At 44.3% G+C, this 19,396-nt stretch overlaps 1 non-coding gene across 1 annotated transcript; it reads left to right on the top strand.

The window, feature by feature from the left end:
* Positions 1–18,875: 18,875 nt before the first annotated feature.
* trnai-aau (transfer RNA isoleucine (anticodon AAU)) lies at positions 18,876–18,949 on the top strand. The gene has a single exon. It is a non-coding gene; the product is annotated as a tRNA-Ile (tRNA).
* The last annotated feature ends 447 nt before the right edge of the window (positions 18,950–19,396 follow it).

Here is a 19,396-nt window from a genome sequence, read left to right as displayed (position 1 = left end):
GCCAGTAGATCCACTGTCGCCATGGCCACCATGTGAATGGAGATACTTATGGAAAGGTGGCACTTTCCTCTGCAGACGGTCACTATTTTCAAAAGATTCACTGTAAGAAAGAGGAAGAAGAGTTAAATAAGGCTAGGGGGAGTGGGGGTGGCACTCAGAAACCTCCGGTCACAATTTGTGGGGCAACGTACAGATTTGTTGCTACTTTCAATTGGGAACACGGTTTCCTTTTAGAATATTCGGCCAGCATTGATGACATTTCTTTTGAATCAAGTAAATCATTGAAGACTCAATTACCTTCAAACACATTTCATTTAGGAGGTAACAGGTTCGTTCGGATTCAGGAAGGGGAATGGTCAAAGTGAACGGTCCACAACATTGAGGCCCAAACGCTGATAACACATGGCAGGGGTCGGGGGGCTGGGGCCGTGGTGTGCAGCGGGGGGAGGGGGATGGTTCACTGTGGGGTGGCGGCGGAGGTTTACCGACTTGGGACGAGAAAGTAAAACATGAGGGATCAGTCAATTATCTGTCATTTTTCTACAATGATTTGTTTTCCATGCTTAACACAATTAAACTGCAAAAAAGTCCACATATCTTCCATTGCTGTGCGATTAAGGAAAGATGGGGTGTGAACAGCAACAGCTAAACAATAAATATTTATCTAGCGCTTTCAAGGAAGTGCCGTAAAAGCAAACTAGACAGGGAACACGTGGGGAGCTTTTAGGACGGTGGCGAAAAGCTTGGTCAAAGAGTGAAACTTTAACAAGTATCTTGAAAGGCCGACGAGACGTGGAGAGACGGGGGAAGGGGCGATTTGGCGGGAAATTCAGAGAGTTGGACCTAAGCACCAAAGATACGGGAACGAATCGTGGAACAACTAAAACTGGGGATGTCCAAGATGCCAGATTTAGAAGATTGCAAATTTCACCGCGGTCTGTGGGGTTGCAGGGGATTTCAGGTTTACAATGGGCGAGGCCAGGGGTAATGGGTGTTGGGGTGTGGGGAGCGGCGGGGGTGGGGGGCCGGGGTGTGGAGTGGGGGGGGTGGAGGGGAGCCGGTGGGGTGGTGGGGGTGTGTGGGAGGTGGCGATTTGCAAACAAGGATGAGGATTTTAAAATCGAGGCATTGTTTGACCGGGAGATGATTTACACCAGCGAGCACAGGCATGATATGTCAACACGACTCGTTGTGGATTAGGGTTCGGGAGCAGAGATTTTATGACCACCAGCTAATGGAAGGCAGAATGTAGGAGCCCGGGCGGGTGTGCATTGGAATAGAAAAGTCTGCAGGTGACAAAGGCTGGAATGAGGATTTCAACAGCAGATCAACTGAGACAAGGCAAAGTCGGACAATGTTACGGAGATGATCAAAGACTGGTCACGAAATACATTGGAACTGTGGTCACGGTGAAATTCTGACACCAAGTTTGAAAACAAACTTCCTTAGTCCAATACAATTTCTCAGCAGGGGAAAGGAGTCAAAGTTAAGCAATGGAGTTTTGAATAGACAAGAAACAATGGCTTCTGTCTTCCTGATATTTAATAGGTAGAGATTTAGGATCATTCGCTGCTGGATCTGTGATAAGCAGCCTGGTGAATCGGTTGAGGTGGAGCAATCTACAGGTTCGATTGCGAGGCAGATCTGGGTGTCAACAGTGGACATTTGTTTTATTCATTCCCGAGCTAGGCCAGCATTTGTTGCCCATCCCTTGTTGTGCTTGCGAAGGTGGTGGGGAGCCGCCTTCTTGCACGGCTGCAGCCCATGTGGTGCAGGTGTACCCGCAGTGCTGTTACGGAGGGAGTTCCAGGATTTTGACCGAGCGGCAATGAGGGAATGACGATAGATCTCCAAGTCAGAATGATCAGTGGCTTGGAGGGGAACTTCGACGTCGTGTTGTTCCCTCGATTCTGTTGTCCATGTGCTTCCAAATGGTCGTGGATTTTGAAGCTGCGGCCGAAGGAGTCTGGGTGAGTTCCTGATTGAGTCCCTGTTCATGTGAAAACAATTGCTCTGTTTGAGCGTAATGTCGACGAGTGGCAGCATGTTGATGGGAAATAGGAAGCGGACAGGAATAGGTCCTCGCAGCGGTTTCGATATCAGAGGTAATGGCGCAGAAGAGGGAAGAGAAGCCCTTGCAATCGATGCTCTGCCTGTGATTAAATGAAAAGGAATCGCACGGAATCACAGAATTGTTATGGTGCAGAAGGGGAACATTCGGCCCCTCGTGTCTGCACCAGCTCTCCGAATGAGCAACCCATCTAACATTATTCCCCGCATCCCACCTCCACCCCCCCACCTCCACCCCTCCACCCCTACTTCCCGTAACCCTGCACATTCTTCCTTTTCAGATAACTGTCTAATTAACTATGAGTGTTTCAATTGCATCGGTCTCCTCTACAGCCTCGGGCAGTGCACTCCAATCCCGAACACTCGCTGCACCAAAATATTTCTCCTCATACCACTTCTCCTTCTTTTAGTAATTACTCCAAACATTTTCCCTCTCCTTCTCGATCCTTGCACGAATGGGACAATTATCTACTCTGTCCAAACGCCTCATGATTTCGAACACCTCCATCAAACCTGCTCTCAATCTTCCTTTCTCTAAGGAAAACAGTCCTAACTTATCCAATCTATCTTCATAACCAAATTTCCTCATCCCTGGAACCATTCCAGTCAATCTGTTCTGCAACCTCTCTAATGCCTTCTCATCCTTCCTGAAGCGTGGCGCCCAGAACTGGACACAATACTGTAGCTGAGGCCGAACTGAGGCCTTGTACAAATGCAACTTTAACTTCCTGCTATTGTACTCTATTGATAAACCCCAGGATACGATAGAGCACTGTCAACATGCCCAGTTCCCTTCAATATTCATGAACAATCGGTCGCTTAGCAATACAGAACTTGAGTACTGTTGAAAAAAGACATTTTGTCGATGCTTTTCGTCTTGCCCTCATGTGGACAATCACATGAATAACAATGTCAGGGCAATTTTTGGCAAATGCTGACCGATCACAGAATCACATCTAATGTCGGACACTGTATTTTGAGTTCTGCAACCACGGTTTGTTAGGGTACAGTCTGTACCTTGCCCGTTCCGACAGCAGAAGTGACGTGCTGTTTGATACGATTTGATATGTCTCCTATCAAATAGCATCCCCCTTCTCCTGTTCACAATGGGCAAGGTACAGACCGTACCCAACCAGCCCGTGCTCGCAAAACTCAACACACAGTGTCCAAACTAGATGTGATTCTGCGATTGGACAACATTTGCTAAATATTCCTCAGTGAGAAAAAAATTATGTTGAAAACCAATTTAAGACTGTGAGTTGGGCTCTGTGTGTATAAAGAGCTACATATATCAATACCCAGAGCAGTGTTCTTTGCAGCCAGAAAGAACATGTACACACAATGCGCCTGTTTCAGCGAAACAAAATAAGTGATAGCCATTCGTTCCTTCTTTCCTCGGTGCAATGCCTTGGTGAATTCCAAGCCGCAAGGTTTAAAATTTGAAACAATTCAGTAGCCATCGAACAGTGCTTTCTCCACGGCAACACCTCTACCAATCAGAGTTCACTTGCCAGTCACTCAGCACTCTTTTATCAGACAGTATAAAGTTGTTACTTCCCTGACTTTGGTAGTCTTGCGATTGTCATTATCATTCTCATTGCAAGGCAACAATCTTTGACAAAATGCCTTTTTTTCAGCATTAACCAATTTATGAACACATACAACCAAGTCTGTCTGTCCCTCCACACCCTTCAGAGTTGTACGCTTTATTTTATAATGACCTTCCATTATCTTCTTACCAAAATTAATCACTTCACATCACTTTGCATTAAACTTCATCTGCCTCTTGTCCGGCCATTCCACCAAATTGTCGACGTCCTTTTGATGTTCTATACTATCCTCGACACATTTCGGAATACCTCAAGGGTTTCTATATCTGCAAGGATTAAAAATTTGTCCTATACACGAGGGTCTAGGTCATTAATGCATATCAGGGAAAGCACGTGTCCCAACACTGACCCCTGGGGAACTCCAGTTCAAACCTTCATCCAGCCCACAAAGAAATCCATTCACCAAAACTTCCCGTTTCCTTTCGCTCAGCGAGTTCCATCTCCACCTTGTTACTGTCCCTTTTATTGCACGAGCTGCAAACTTGCTCACAAGTCTGTTGCGTTATATTGTGTCAAATGGTGTTTGGAAGACCATGAACACCATATCAAAAGTGGTGCCCTTATCAACCGTCTCTGTTAGCTCTTTAAAAAAATCTACAGCAATTTCGTGGAACAAGATTTTCCATTAAAGAATCGATCCATGCTAATTGAACCAAGAGAGTGCGGTCCCAGTTCACTACAAGACAATGTAAAACAATGGAGGGGGATGTCTTGGTCAACGCCATCTGCAGACAGACCCACCGGCGCCCACATCCCAGGAGTGAATAAATAAAGTCACTGGATTTTATGTTCTGATAAAATAATGGAGTAGCGAAAATCATAGAGAGCAAATCGATTCTCCCAATTTGCCGACCAGCAGAGCCCCTCGCCGGCGAGGTGGACACCTAAATTTCCCGCTTATGTTCATCAAATGATCCCGCTGGACAAGTGTCAAAGCAAGGAGGAAATTCTCATTCTGTTACATAATCATTAACAGTGAGATATTCAACAGCTATCAGACAGCAGGAAATACTGACTTACCAGGAGTACCAATGGCTACCAGCACGGGATAGTAAATATCCTTGATCTGTAGAATTATTGGCCGTTCCATTCTTTAGAAGAATCTTCGCCTCCTGCCCTGTTTTGCAGTTCCCATTGGAATGTATCTGGGATCCTTAAGTGATCCCCTTTATAGTGCAATCCGTGCCCAGCTGAGAAAAGCAGCTTGCATAACATCTGGCGTTAGTTCCAGTCACTTAACAAACAAACAGCGCTTCCGCTTCAGTGACTTCAGAACGGCAATGGCAAAGTTGAGCAGGTCAGTCCGCAAAACGCCAGCCATTGAAATTCATCATCAAAATGAAATCCCAGGGGAGATGTGCCTCAATATATACATGATAATTTTGTGGATCAGCATTTCAACGACCCAAAAAAGGTTCTGGATCTAGTTTAGATCCCTTTTAGATCTAGTAGTGTGCAATGAAGACGGTTTAATTAATAATCTTATAGAACACGATTTCTAAGGGAGACTGAAAATAATAAGGTAGAAGATTAGATTTTGTTTTTGTAAATGATTTGGTTTACGCTGAATCTCGGATGATGAGTCTCAAAATAGCAAACAAATAGCTTTTGAATTCGAGCTGTCAAATGTAAGTTAGGTCACCACATTTAAAGATAAGATTTTGGACAAACAATGGTTCTCATTAAAATACTTACTGTACAATTTTAAACACGTTCACATCCATTTAAGTTGTATCAGCCCCAAGACAAAAGAAGAACAGCGCAACCGTTACGAACAAGAGTGCTTAAAGATACCATAGTAATTAACCGCGGAAATCGAAAGCTTTTAGATTTCAGCCAAAGAGGATCTACAATTTACAAGGATACAGTAAAGAGAATATGATATTACACCAACTGCTAACTTTAAAAAAAGTTTGTAAACATTTCTATAAATTATGCAGATGAAAAGAAAAATAATTGTGAGAGTAAACATTGACCCTTTGGACTCAGAGAAATGTGGAATTATAATGGGGAATCGGGATTTGGCTCAAAAACGATTCAGAATAAACCTGAAACCAAATATCAAGTGAATATATTGAACTTATGTAAATCTGTACCAGGAAAGGAATATTTCTGGAGACATTCATGGGGGTAAGTTGCAAGCAATCTCCTAGACCTTTCCACTTGCAACATGGAGTTTGACAGAAGAGGTAGCTGCAAAGATAGCAGATGTATTGGATTCGATCTTTCAGAATTACTTAGAATCCAGAACAGTTCCCAAGGATTGGAAAGTAACAAACCCCGATATTTAGGAAGAGGACAAGAAAGAAAACGAGGAACTATTAGCTTCACATCACGGCCAGGCAAAATGATATTTTCCTTTCTTTTCGTGATGTGCCAATAGAACACTTGGAAAATCATAATGTTATTCAATAAACTCCACACAAGATTGTGAAGGGCAAATTGAGTACGGCGATCTTATCAGCGTTTCTGAGGATGTAATTATGAGGGGGATAAAGGGAACACAAGTGAATGCACTAAATTTGGATTTTCGGAAAGCCTCCATTAAAGAATCCTTAAAGGTTCTTATACAAACTTAGGAATTATGGGATTTGGCGTCAATTCTAGCATGGAAAATGAATTGGCTAATGGACAGACAACAGAGAGTAGGAAGAAAAGTGACATTTTCACCTTGGCAGGTTGTAATTAGTGGGGTGCTGGATGGATGAATACTTCGGTCTCAGCTATGTACATTCGATATTAATGGCTGAGATGATGGAACTGAGTTCGAAGTGTAGGATAAAGTTGTTTCCCACAGCAAGAGTTGATGTGAGACTGGAAAACAGCACCGCCACAGCGTGATGTAAAGAGTCACATAACAGTAAACCTGGGATGGACAGGTTCGGACATCGGAAAGACGTGAACTAGAGACGCTCGTGTAGAAAACTGCATGGAGATAGCTCTTAGTCTGGGCTATACTGCTGGTTATGTATACAGCTGTGTGTTACCAATAAACAGTGACTGTTCAACAGTTGAACTTTCTTCGTAAGACCAATGGACAGAACTCTTACAACTTGTTAGCAACTAATGACCGAACTCAGAGCTCAAGACAAGCTGGGTAAAGACCCCAAAATCTGAAAAACTAAAGGAACAACATCCTGACCTGACGAATTCACCAAAACTGAAGAGAACAGATGAAGATCGCCTAAGAAGAAACCCCATTGCAGAACTGGAGGCTCAAGGGCAGAAGAGAAATCCACTGTGTAGCTGAAGGACTCCAGCAGAGCCCGCCCCGGGCATTGTGAATCCCCATCCAATACAGAGTCAAATAACCGAGCCAGATCGCAAGGGTGAGTTAGCTAAATAATATTTATAAATCGGTACAAAGGCTGAACGGGTCTTTAAAAGTATTGAGGGCATTAATCAGGCAGAACAGTCCATTTCTTCAGTCACCGCCCCCAGCCCAAGTCCAGAGTCGGCGGGCTAGAACCGTTCAAATAAAAACATTTGACGCCTCAGTAATAGCCGGAAATCCCCTTTGATGAATTGAAAGACTCTACTCTGGGAAATTCGCGAGAAGACCCAAACGTTCGATTCAAAGACTTGCTGCTAAGAAAATAGAACACTTTGAGGTCGGGTCCGACATCGCCGCTGGAGCCCGCCAAACCCCAAAAAGCGCGGGGTGAAGTGAACTAAACGGTTTCTGCAGATCCATCTTTAAAAGTGCAACAGCATTTAAATCTGAACTCCCCTCTGCTGAAAGGAAAACAGCCATGGATAATAAATCAGAGCTAACAGGTCGATCTTTGCTGATCCAAGGGGCAATTCAGGCACAGAATTGGTGGCGTTGGCGGGCATTTTTAAAGGATATACCATAGCTTTAGGGTTAGATAAGGAGACACAGGCTGAAGAACTGAAAACACTTTTGTAAACAGAATGTCCGATAACCGATGACGTCATTGTGAGCCAAGGAATAAATGAATCTCCGGGTAAATTTGAAGCTGTTCTGAAATCTTTCGATACCTATTTTAATTTAAGAAGGAATACAATTTTAGTGCGAGGAAAGTTCAACAACAAGTCCAACAACCTGGAGAACCCATTGGCATCCTGGACCTGGTGGTGTCCGATAACGGCCCGCAATTCGCTAGTGAAGGCTTCACTCAATTCACCATCCATTACGGATTTCAGCAACTTAACTGCTCCGCAAATTTTCCACAATCAAATGGTGAGGCGGAAGGTGGCGGCCCACCATTAAACCCTCTTCTGAGATATAGAAAATACGTCCCATAGACGCTTTGAACATTGAGATCCAACTTGCCTCAGTGCAACAGGCAGGAGCTGTGCAATGTCCCGCATAATCTTAGTAGAACTTAATTCTCCTAGTTTCTGTTACCAAGCTGAAACTGTTTACATTTCGGCATATTGTATTCCACCTGCCCTGTTCTTTCCCACACACTCAGCCCATCCATCTCCCTCTGCAAATTTTCTGCGTTATCTCCAACACACACTTTCCCGTCACTTTTCATCGTCAGTAAACTTGGATACTTTGTGTTGTAAGAGTTCTTTTCAGTAGGTGTTCAGAGGCTTGTAATGTTGAACAATAACCGTTTGTTGGCAACACATAACTGTATGTGTGTGTGTGTGTGTGTGTGTGCGCGCGCGCGCGCGTATGTGTGCTTACGTGCGTGTGTGTGTGTGTTTTTGTTTGGTTGTGTACAAACTATAGGCCAGACTAAGAGCTATCTCCATGCTGACATCTACTCAAGTCTCCTGATCATGCCTGTCCCATGCGCTAACCTGTCTATCTTAGGTATACTGTCATGTCACTCTTTCTATCACGCTGTGGGCAGTGCTGTTCTCCAGTCTCACATTAACTCTTGCTATGCCGAACGTACTCGCAGTACCGTTCCCTCCAATCTTAATCCAACATAATTGCATTACAATATTTTTTACAGCTACCCTTTCTCCTTCTTCAAGCCTATGACTTGATAAATTCAGACAGTCTGGAGGCCTGACAATTCTACCAGATCTCGTTCTGGTCACATCTGGAGGGGTGTAGGCCCAGTTGTTTTGGGCCAGCTTTATTGGTTTGGAGTTGAAAAATCAGAGTATCCTTTCTTTCCGGCACATTTTTTTAATCATTCATGCGATTTGGCAGGCGGCTAGCTAGGCCGGTGTTTATTACCCATCACCAATTGCCCTTGATAAGGTGGTGCTGAGCTGCTTTACTGAACCGCTGCAATGGATGTGATGTAGGTACACCCACTTGACTGTCTCTACCTGATTAACTTAAAAGTATGATAGGAGGTTCTTCTCAACAGATGAGGAGGAGAATCATGTTCCGGCGGATTGTACCTTCTGGAGTATATAACAGGTATGATCTTGCTTGACATTTACCTCCCCAGTCTATGATGCCCGCTCTTTCAAGGTGCCTGGTCCAAACCTTGTCACTTCTGTTTAACTGGAGCAGGTTCTTGGTGCAGTACCTCCTACTGTAGGCAGAACAGTGCATTCTCGGTCCTGAACTTCCTTCTGATCCCTGACTGGCAGAATAACATAGAGATCCAACCTGCCAGGGTTTCGGTCTCCTTACCAAAGGAAGGGCAGCTTTCCCTCACAGAAAGGACAATGTATCTTCATTGGACTGGTTCATGGGAGGAGATGATTGTGTGTGAGGAGGGACTGATTAAGCTAGGCCTCTACTCAGGTGACCGGCCTGCTTTGAAAACTTTATTTTCAGTAAGATTTGAATCTCAGAACATTCCAGCTTAGAGAATCACGGGAAACACCAGAGTCAGGAGCTGCGACAAGAGCTCCATCATCTCAGTGCTGACCAGTAGCTCCATTCAAGATCCATCTGCCAACTATATAACTGCAGCAGCTTTAACAAAGACTATTCCAGCTTCCACTACCTCAACTGCTGGTAACATACTTAGCATCAGATCGCTCCTGATTAAGAATTTACTGGCAGATCACAGAGTCACAGTTGCATAAGGTGTCGACAGGGGTGCTTCAGAGTCGCCTGAGTTCTGGATCGATGTGATATCGTCCTGTGATAACGCTGTAAATGTAAATTATTCAGCACCGGGCAGAGATGACAATAACCTCACGCACTATCCTTATTACAGCTCTGGTGTGGAAGGTGGGGGCACGATTTAAGTTTCTAACTTTTCACAAAGATACGGTGAAACTTCATCTCCGGCCGCCATCTTATTCTTGCTCCACCAGCTCTATGTTTATTCATCTGCCAAAGTGATTTTTACTGACGTGACCCCAGAATTTTATCTGCTTTCATTTTATGAAGGAGCACAGTTTGATGTTGAACTGAATGAGTCACAGGCATCAACCAATATTCTCTGGGTTATTCGCTTCCCACTCCACAGGGCCCAGCCAGTTCCAGTGTCACGGGGCGAATGGATAAAATGAAAAGCAAACATCTCTGCATCAACCTCTCTGTCTATTCTCCAGCTCTCTCTCCCTCGATATCCCTCTATCTCTCTCTTTCCATTTTTCTCCCTCTGGCTCTCTATGTATCTCTCCCTCTCAACCCCCTACATCCCCGTCCCCCTTCAACCCGTCTCCCTCTCTCTCTCTCTCTCTCTCACACACGTACACGCGCATACACGCACACACACATACACGCGCACACACGCACGCACACGTACACGCGCACACACGCACACACACGTACACGCACACACACGTACACGCGCGCACACGCACACACACACACACACGTACGCGCGCACACACGCACACGCGCACACACGCACACACACGTACACGCACACACGCACACACGTACACGCACACACACACACACGCACACACACGTACACGCACACACACGCACACGCACACACACGTACACGCACGCACACGCACACACACGTACACGCACACACACGTACACACACGTACACGCGCACACACGCACACGCACACACACGCAAACACAAACGCACACTGATACTAACACACTTTCTTCCTATTCTGGCCCAAACGAATTGAAACGAAATATTTTCAGGAATGCCACAGTGACAGCCTTTAAAGAGATTGTTTGGGTGCAGTCGTGGTTCCTTGCCACGATTAGGAATGGATGGCCAGACAAAACCAAAGATTTTCGATGAGGAAATATGTATCGAGCAAAAGGAAAGAAGTAAAGGCTGTCAGATTGTTTTCTTTTGTTCCTTCACCTGATGAGGGCTTGCTGGCTGGGCCAGCCTATATTGCCCATCCTAATTGTCCTTGAGAAGTTGATGGCGAGCTGCCTTCTTGAACCGCCGCACTTCCTGTGGTGTAGGTACACCCAGAGTTCTGTTAGGGAGGGGGTTCCAGGGTTTTGACCATGTGACAGTCAAGGAACGGCGATATATTTCCAAGTCAGGATGGTGAGTGACTTGGACGGGAACGTCCAAGGGGTGGTGTTCCCATTTATCTGCTGCCCTTGTCCTTCAAGGTGGTAGTGGTCGTGGGTTTGGAAGGTGCTGCCTAAGGAGCCTTGGTGAATCCCCGCAGTGCATCCTGTAGATAGTAGACACTGCTTCTACCGTCCGTCAGTGGTGGAGGGAGTGAATGATTGTGCGTGGGGTGCCACTCAAGCGGGCTGCGTGGAACTGGACCGTATCAAATTACTTGAGTGTTTTGGGAGATGCACTCATCCAGGCAAGTGGGGAGTATCCCATCACACTCCTGACTTGTGCCTTGTAGATTATAGACAGGCTCTCAGGAGTCAGGGAGTGAGTTACTCGTCGCGGGATCCACAGCCTCTGACCTGCTCTTGTAGCCACAGCATTTATGTAGCTAGTCCAGTTCAGTTTCTGGTCAATGTTAACCCCGAGAATGTTGATTGTGGGGATTCAGTGAAGTGCAGTCGGACGTCAAAGGGCGATGGTTAGATTATCTCTTGATGGAGATTATCATTTCCTGTCACTTGTGTGCTGTAAATGTTACTTGCCACTTGTCAGCCCAAGCCTGGATATTGTCCAGGTCTTGTTGCATTTGGCCATGGACTGCTTCAGTATCCGAGGAGTTGTGAATGGTGCTGAACATTTTGCAATCATCAGCGAACATCCCCACTTCTGACCATATCTTGGACGGAAGATCATTGATGAAGCAGTTGATGATGGTTCGGCCGAGGACACTACCCTGGGGACACTACACCACAAGTGAGAACCATGGAAAATAATAGAAAATTCATTGGGGAAGTGAAGAATAAATACAGGTAGAAAAGGGAGACTGGGAAAATAGACTAGCAGATTTTATTTTGGCTCAATGGATATAAATATTAATGGTTGCGAAAACAGGAACGGGCCGGATAGGGACTAAAATGGAATTTCGTGCCTGGAGCCAGAGGACTTATATTGTGTTTGCCAAGAAAGAAAAACACTGCCAAAGGCAGAATGAAACACGAGGTAGTTGTGAAATTGGGTGGACGACAATTGTAGATAGAGGAGCCATTATAAACCTGGTTTTAATTAAATGTTGATAATTCACCAGGATTGGTTCAGGGGCAGGGTGTTGAGGAACGTAAGTTTGGAAATTGCGGAGGGCAGTGGGCCACAAATTTCCAATCCTGCTTAGTTATAACGGACGATGCTAGAGGATTGTAGAATTGCAAATGGTATACCATTGTTCACAAAATGTAGCTAATTATCATTTTGTAAACCACACACGCACCAGTTTAACCTCAAGTGGTGGAAGAGATTTTGGAAACGATATCCAGAGACAAAATGTATTACCACATGGATAAGTGCAGATTCATTCAGGAAAACATGTCTGGATGTGTTAAAAGCAGTTAGCGTTCAGTTAACTTGATTGTTTTGGGATGATGACTGTCAGTGGAGCATGGGCACCAAGTCAGCTGAATGATAGGAAACAAAGAGCCGTGGTGAATTGCTATATAATGGGATTCTCCAGCCATCAGCAGTGTCATCAATGCTGTTTTTCTTCAACATAGGACCGAGGCGTCAACGTGGAGGGCACCATTTCAAAAGGTGTGGATGACACAAAACTCAGAAGTGTTGTAAAATTCAGAGGAGGATAATGATAAACTTCCAGAGGACAGAGGCAGGCTGATGGAACAGATGGCATGAAGTGAAATTTAACGCGGAGAAGAGTGAAGTTGTACATTTTTTCAGGGAGGGCGAGGAATGGCGATATAAGGTACACTAGTCAATGCTAAATGAGATGCAGGAGCCGAGGGGGCTGGAGAAATGTCTTGAAGTTGGCAGCACATGTCGGGAAATTAGTTAAATTACTGACCGGCGATTCAGAGCAAAATCAAGTGGGTCACCGACTGTGCGGTGAATTTTCAATTCACCCCCAGCATTCGGCGGAGTTGCAAGGAGAGGGAACTGGAAGATCTTTCTACCTGGCTTTCAGTCAGAGATCTGTTGTGTTTATAGCAAATAAGGTAACAACTAACCAGAAAGAAAAATAATCCAACTGCAGTTGTCATTTATGCGTTGATCTCAGTGCCAGCTTGTGGCAGCACCGCTTGACAGAAGAGAAGACAACACTGTGGAGAGTTCTCACTGCTTTCCGCTAGTATTTGCGCTGCGCTGAGTGTCCTTCATAAGAAGTGAAACCGAGTTAAATTTAATTCAAAAACGTTATACGGCGAAAGCGTTGGTTTCTCAGTTAGTGAATTATGTGTCGCCGACAAATATCTGAGCTATGACGTACATTTTGCAATATCGGTGTTTTGTTTCATTCGGACGTGGTTTAAAGTAATTCGCAATAAATTATTACTCTGTTGTACGACGCTTGTAAAGCACATAGAAGCAAATGATTTTAGTGCCTCCAGCTGAACAGTCGATGTAGAGACAGACATTAAGCATGTGGAGAGTACACAAAGAGCTTATCCAGTGAGCAATGGGCGTATTTTCTAAGTGGTGAGAAACAGGGCACCGTAGAGAAGCAAAAGGATTTCGTTCTACAGGTACAGGGCTCACTAATCGCCAGTGCACATGCACAAACAATCATTTTAAGATCTGGACTTCCAGGCTGTCATATCCGAGGTGCCACTCATTCCAATAGATAGACAGACAACTGTCTTAAATCTGCAGCTACGCAGATCTATGTAACAGACGGAGTGGCATAAAAGCTACAAGCGAGTTTAGTAATGCAATATTGTGAATTGCATCCCACTATTTTGCTGTGAACATGATTCTGGGGCCGCAAACGCATTAGGAATTCTTCATCTGTGATGGTGCTGCATGAAGGTGCGAATTGAGGATTCTCAGGATGGTGCAATTGAAGCAGGAGATCAGGCAAAAAGTTCGTGAATTATTGAGAAGTTGTGAAATACATAATACACCTGTCCCTATTTCTCATGTTCCTCCAGACGCTACTCAGAGGAAGCAGCAGGATTACAGTGACCCTGGAGTGGAAGCAGTGCTGATTCCGGAGTTTAGTAGGTCACTTTAGAAGTTCAGTTTTGATAATTCTAGATTTGTATAATTATAGGATGGGTAAAGCACAGAAGGTGCCTGTCCGTTCTGTGCTGCTTCTCTGAAGGAGACGATCACCTAGTGTCAATCCCTCGACGTTTCCTGCAACTTTCTTTAGTTTGCAGGGCATCTACCTGTTTCTAATCTCTTGAGAAAAGAAGAATGAAGGGTGGTTTGATCGAGGTTTCTATCTTGTTAGAATCTAGTGTGAGATTAAATAGGGAGAAGCTGCTTCCACCGGCGTTAAGAATGGGGTTGAATCAGAACATATTGTTGGCACTGATTCACAGGGATAGTGTCTCGGCCAGCCAAGGGAAAAGCCTGGAAGAACGTTTCACACTTAGAGTAGCTGGAAATCTGCAAATAATTCCTAAAAATCATCGAGAACGCCACAATTTCGAGAAGAAAGTTTTTTTTTGTTGCAAATCGAAGAAACTTATACGTCTCTTCTGTTCTCTTGAATAATTCAGCATACTTTGCTCTTTTTTCCCGACATTTCAGTGGGACTGTACCCTTTGTCCCAAAAGGATGCAATTGGATAAGGACTGGAGCCATGGATCTTCAGATTAAATGTCTGATGCTGTACCGACTCGGCTATCCGGCCTCCATTGAGCATGTTTCCCATAGCAGCCTTCACTGTCTAACTAGAGTTATTACAGCGTCTATTTTTTCCATTCCCTTCTTTGTATTTCACCCCCTAAAACGCGTTTCCCTCACAGACAGACCGGCAGCGTCACTTTGGCTTCATTTCACAAACCTTCCAACTTGCATCAACTATTCGCTCCTAACCAGTGGCGTGTGATGTGATGATTGTTGTTATCCTGGTCTGTGCATTAGACCTTCAAAGGTTTGAAGAGTGTATTCATTTCAGGGAGCTATTAAGTTGCAGAAATTGAAGGGGGAAGCTCTAAAGTCACAGGGATGGATTTCACGAGTGGGTAAATGATTTGTAATGGTGTTTGATGTGGGAAAGTGTAGTACCATCCCCTTGAAATCAAGACAGCTCATTCGGAGTAACGTTTAAATAGTGTGAAGCACTAAGTGTAGGTGTCTAAATCGATCTGCAAGCCCGAGAGCATTGATTAAAAAGATTCAGCATGCACCCCTCCCCACTCTTTCCTGCATAACGTGCGGTAACATAGATCAGTCAACATCTTCCCTTGCTCTGCTAAACCCGGAATAAATCAAAGTGCTTCCTTAAGTAAACACCTCCAAAGGTAATATTGGTCCATTCGGGCTTCTTAATATTGGCACGTAAACCCAAATGCTTTTTTCGGGCTTTGTTACGTTGATGTAAACTTCATAACATCTGCCTCCAGTTGATGTCTTGCTGGGTTTTACTGATTTAGTTTTGTCACGTTTCTATCTTTATTCCTTCATGTTACTTTCGGACGGTTGCAATGCAGCCATTCACAGCCCCATCTGGACATATCCTTTGTTTCTTTATCATGCCCATTACAACTCTCTATGGATTTTACATCAAGAAACCTTTTCCCTCCTTCCCTCCACCCTCACAGACATTCGCGTTGTACATCCCGCCCCTTCTTCCTCTCCACAGGATTCACATTTAATATATTTATATCTTTCTTCACTTCTGATGAAAAGTCATCGACCTGAACAGTTCACTCTGTTGCCTCCACAGGTGCTCCTTGACCGGTTGAGTATTCCCAGGATTATTTTTTAATATTCCCAGCAATTACGCTGCATTGCTTTACTGTCTGAAAGGTTGGTGGAATCAGATTCAATCTGAATTTAAAGGGAACTAATTTACAGGGTGACGTGGGAAGCTTGATTGTGGAACAAAATTGACAGTTCTTTCCAAGAACGGCCACAGAGTAGATGGGCCGACAGGCCTCCTTCTGAGCTGCAGGATTTGATGAATCACGTCTTTAATTTCTGCGTTGACCGGGAGATTAGAAAATGGCTGAAGACGTGAAGCTGATGACCGAATGGTTACAGGTAATTGTCTGATGTTGTGTGCCGAACATGTAATACATGTAAGAGGATTTCAAGCACAGCACAAGTCTATAAATTACTAGTATATTAACTCCTAAAACCCCTAATTAACCTCGCTTCCACTTACACTCCCGTTAAGGAAACAGTAAAAACAAATATATTTAAACAGACCCCAGCAAGTCGACACAATACCCTGGGCAGAAGTATTCAAAGTGGCTATTCCAAGCTTCGGTCTGTGTAGACAGCAGGCTTAATGCACAAATGCTGAAGGCTGTTTGCACTTCCCGTCGACCTTAGAATGCCTTCCCTGCCATCGTTCTCCTTTATAAATGTTTGTCTTTTTTAATGTAAACCTCATTGTTCCCATATGTCTTTGAAACTTACCTTTCTCATAATATGAATCATATTGCTAATCATAGTGCTAATATTATCAGGAACATTTGGAAAAATAAACATGCTGATTGCTTGCCTTCTTCGGCTAGGTGCATCATCCAACCATCTCTTTGAAATGAAAACTACTGTGATATACCTAAAACTGCAAATTCTGCTCACCTCACATTCTAAGACTTCAGCCATGTTTTCCCATTTAGCATTTCAAACCTTGATTCAGTTGATGAGTCAAAGACTCCAGACCAACTGTTTCCAATTCAATTACATCCCACACACACTCAGAGAACCTAATCAAATCCCACTATTACCTACCTTTACAATAAATCACAATAATGTTACGAGAATTATTGCACGTTCGCGACATCTGGAATTCCCTCTCTTAAGCTCTGTCCCACTTTACCTCTCTCTTCTTCTTTCAAACACTCGTTCAAATCTACCCATTTGGCCAGACAGTTCGTCATTTTCCTAAATACCTCCTTGTGAAACTTCGTTTTAAATGTTGATATAGAACGTTCCTTTCAAGGAAATTGGCAAGGGGAGGGGTGGGGAGTTTGTGAAATGCAATAGATACATAGAAGATTCTGCTGTGTTGTTCAGTTGAGCGGGCTTCAAAATTAAATTGTGTGGATGCGTTCAAAGTTTATATATCCCTCCGGTCAGAGCTCGGGTTATGGAATATTGATGAGGGTCACTGCTGAATCTGGGATGGCGAGTTTTATCTAACGTTGGCTCCCATTTTTAGCAGCAGAAACCAATGAATATCCACGTTCATCATGCCGGAACTCCACCATCGATTTGTAATTTGGTAATTTCCATGAGGTGACCAGGACTGCACACAGTACTCAAATTGTGGCCTAACTAATGATTCATACAGCTCCACCATAACCTCCCTGCAAGTATATTTAAGCCTCGTCTAATAAACGAAATGATTCTACTTGACTTCTTAAACACCTCATCGGCCTTTCATGTAACATTCGGGAATCTGTGGAGATTCGCTCCAATGTCCATCACTTCCTCTAAACCTCCCAATACTCTCTTCATTAATTGTGTATTCCCTGCGACCTGTTTGAGTTCCCCAGCTGCATTATATCGCTCTCCCCCGGGTTGAATTCCATTTGGCATTTTTCTGACCATCTAACCAGTCAATTGATATCTCCCTGCTATCAAACCTCCACACTATCAAACACAGCCAGTTTTCTCGTTGCCTAAAAACTTCATGAAGATTCCCCCTATATATTTCCAAATAGTTAATATGTGCCATGAAAAGCGCGGCTAAATATACATGTGGCTTTTGTTTTTCAGGAGAGAAATCTGGTTGGTACAAATCCATCTCCCAAATACCCTTAACGCTGATGTTTTCAGGATTCACGTCGGTGCTCGGGCGCAGTTTTAAATGTAAGTTCTCCATTGGCTCTGCCATGCGGCCCGATAAACAAATACCAATGATCTTTGCAGCAAAACAGTGCAACGGATTTGAAACCTTTGCATTATAACTACACGCCGTTGATTGGTGACACATAACCTCCTGGGCTCAGAAATCAATGCCGCCCCCGTCTAATTCCAACCAATCCCGAACGCTTCGTTGTGAAGACAGCCAGAAGAGGGTAAACCGGAGGCAAAACAAGATTGAGCTCCCCCAAAACTGTTGTTCTGCGGATTGTGAAGCGGCGCTGCTGTATGACTGTTAATCAGATAAATACATCAATCACAGCGGCAGTTGGCCTGTTACTTACCGCTTTCCCAACTTGCTCTGATCGCCTCAAGTCATCGACTGAGAGCCAGGCGGAAATATATTTCTGTTCCCTGACATTGCAATTCCCGCGAATGATAGCATCAAATGTAAATTTCAACAGGCACTCGGTAATTTCTCGTTGAAGCCCCCGCCGTGAGTTTGCCCGATTGTGAGCAACTTCCTTCCAATTCGCCATGAAATCCACACGCTTCAATTCCTACATCCTAGAGATACTGCAACATTTCCACACTATTTTTACTTCAGTGTTTGAAGTGCTTATATATTTTATATAATTTAGCATCGTTCCGAAGGCAATTGTGAATGAGCAACTTGCACTGGTCATGCGCGACATGCCCACACCCCATGAAATAAATAGAAAAGAGATTGCATAGATACCAGCCTATTGACGGGAGATTTTGCAGTTTAAGGTTTGCTTTGAGCAGATTATTTTCATCATTGACAAGAAGGAGAAGGTATCTGTAGCTGAACAGCTTTGTGAAGATCGGATCATTCAGCAGCTCTGGGAGAAACATACACTCACAGCTCGCTGGTAACCTGAACTTCCAACTGGGCAAATCCGGGATTTCCAGCCTGTGCGCGATCAATCAGCGAGGAAGATTGCGGAATCCTCCACTCACTGCCCGTTGAGTTTGAAAACCAGATACTAGGGAGAGTTCAACAGGTGGCCGGTTAGCTCAGGTGGTTAGAGCGTGGTTCTAATAACGCCAAGATCGCGGGTTCGATCCCCGTACGGGCCAACGTATTTTATTCGAGTTAGAAGTAATTAAAGCCCGGACCCGGTTCAGTTGTTATTCCTCCGCTGTCACATGGAAAGAGCGTTTCGAAAAGTTCTTCTGCAGCGTTGCAGGCTGTGTTTTTTTTCCATCCATGCTTCTTCCTTCTGGAACATTTCTGCCTCTAGTTCTGACAAATCCGTCCTTCTTTTAACAATTCTGTGCTACAAATTTGTTGGCGACGAGACAACAAAGCTTTGCTACTGCACAACGGAACACTTGCAAACGACGCTCTGCTCAGCATCTCTGGGGCAAATATATCCTTACAGCTCCCTGGTAACCTGAAGCTTTGACTGGGCAAATACGAGAGTTCCAGCCTGTGCGGGATCAGTCAGGTAAGGAAGAATGCTGAATTCTCCACTCACTGCTAGACTGAATTTGAAAAGCATTTGATCAAACTAGGAAACGTGC

Source organism: Cetorhinus maximus, unplaced genomic scaffold (genome assembly GCF_964194155.1).
Source record: "Cetorhinus maximus unplaced genomic scaffold, sCetMax3.hap1.1 HAP1_SCAFFOLD_254, whole genome shotgun sequence".
Lineage (NCBI taxonomy): Eukaryota > Metazoa > Chordata > Chondrichthyes > Lamniformes > Cetorhinidae > Cetorhinus > Cetorhinus maximus.
This window is presented reverse-complemented; position numbering and strand designations above follow the sequence as displayed.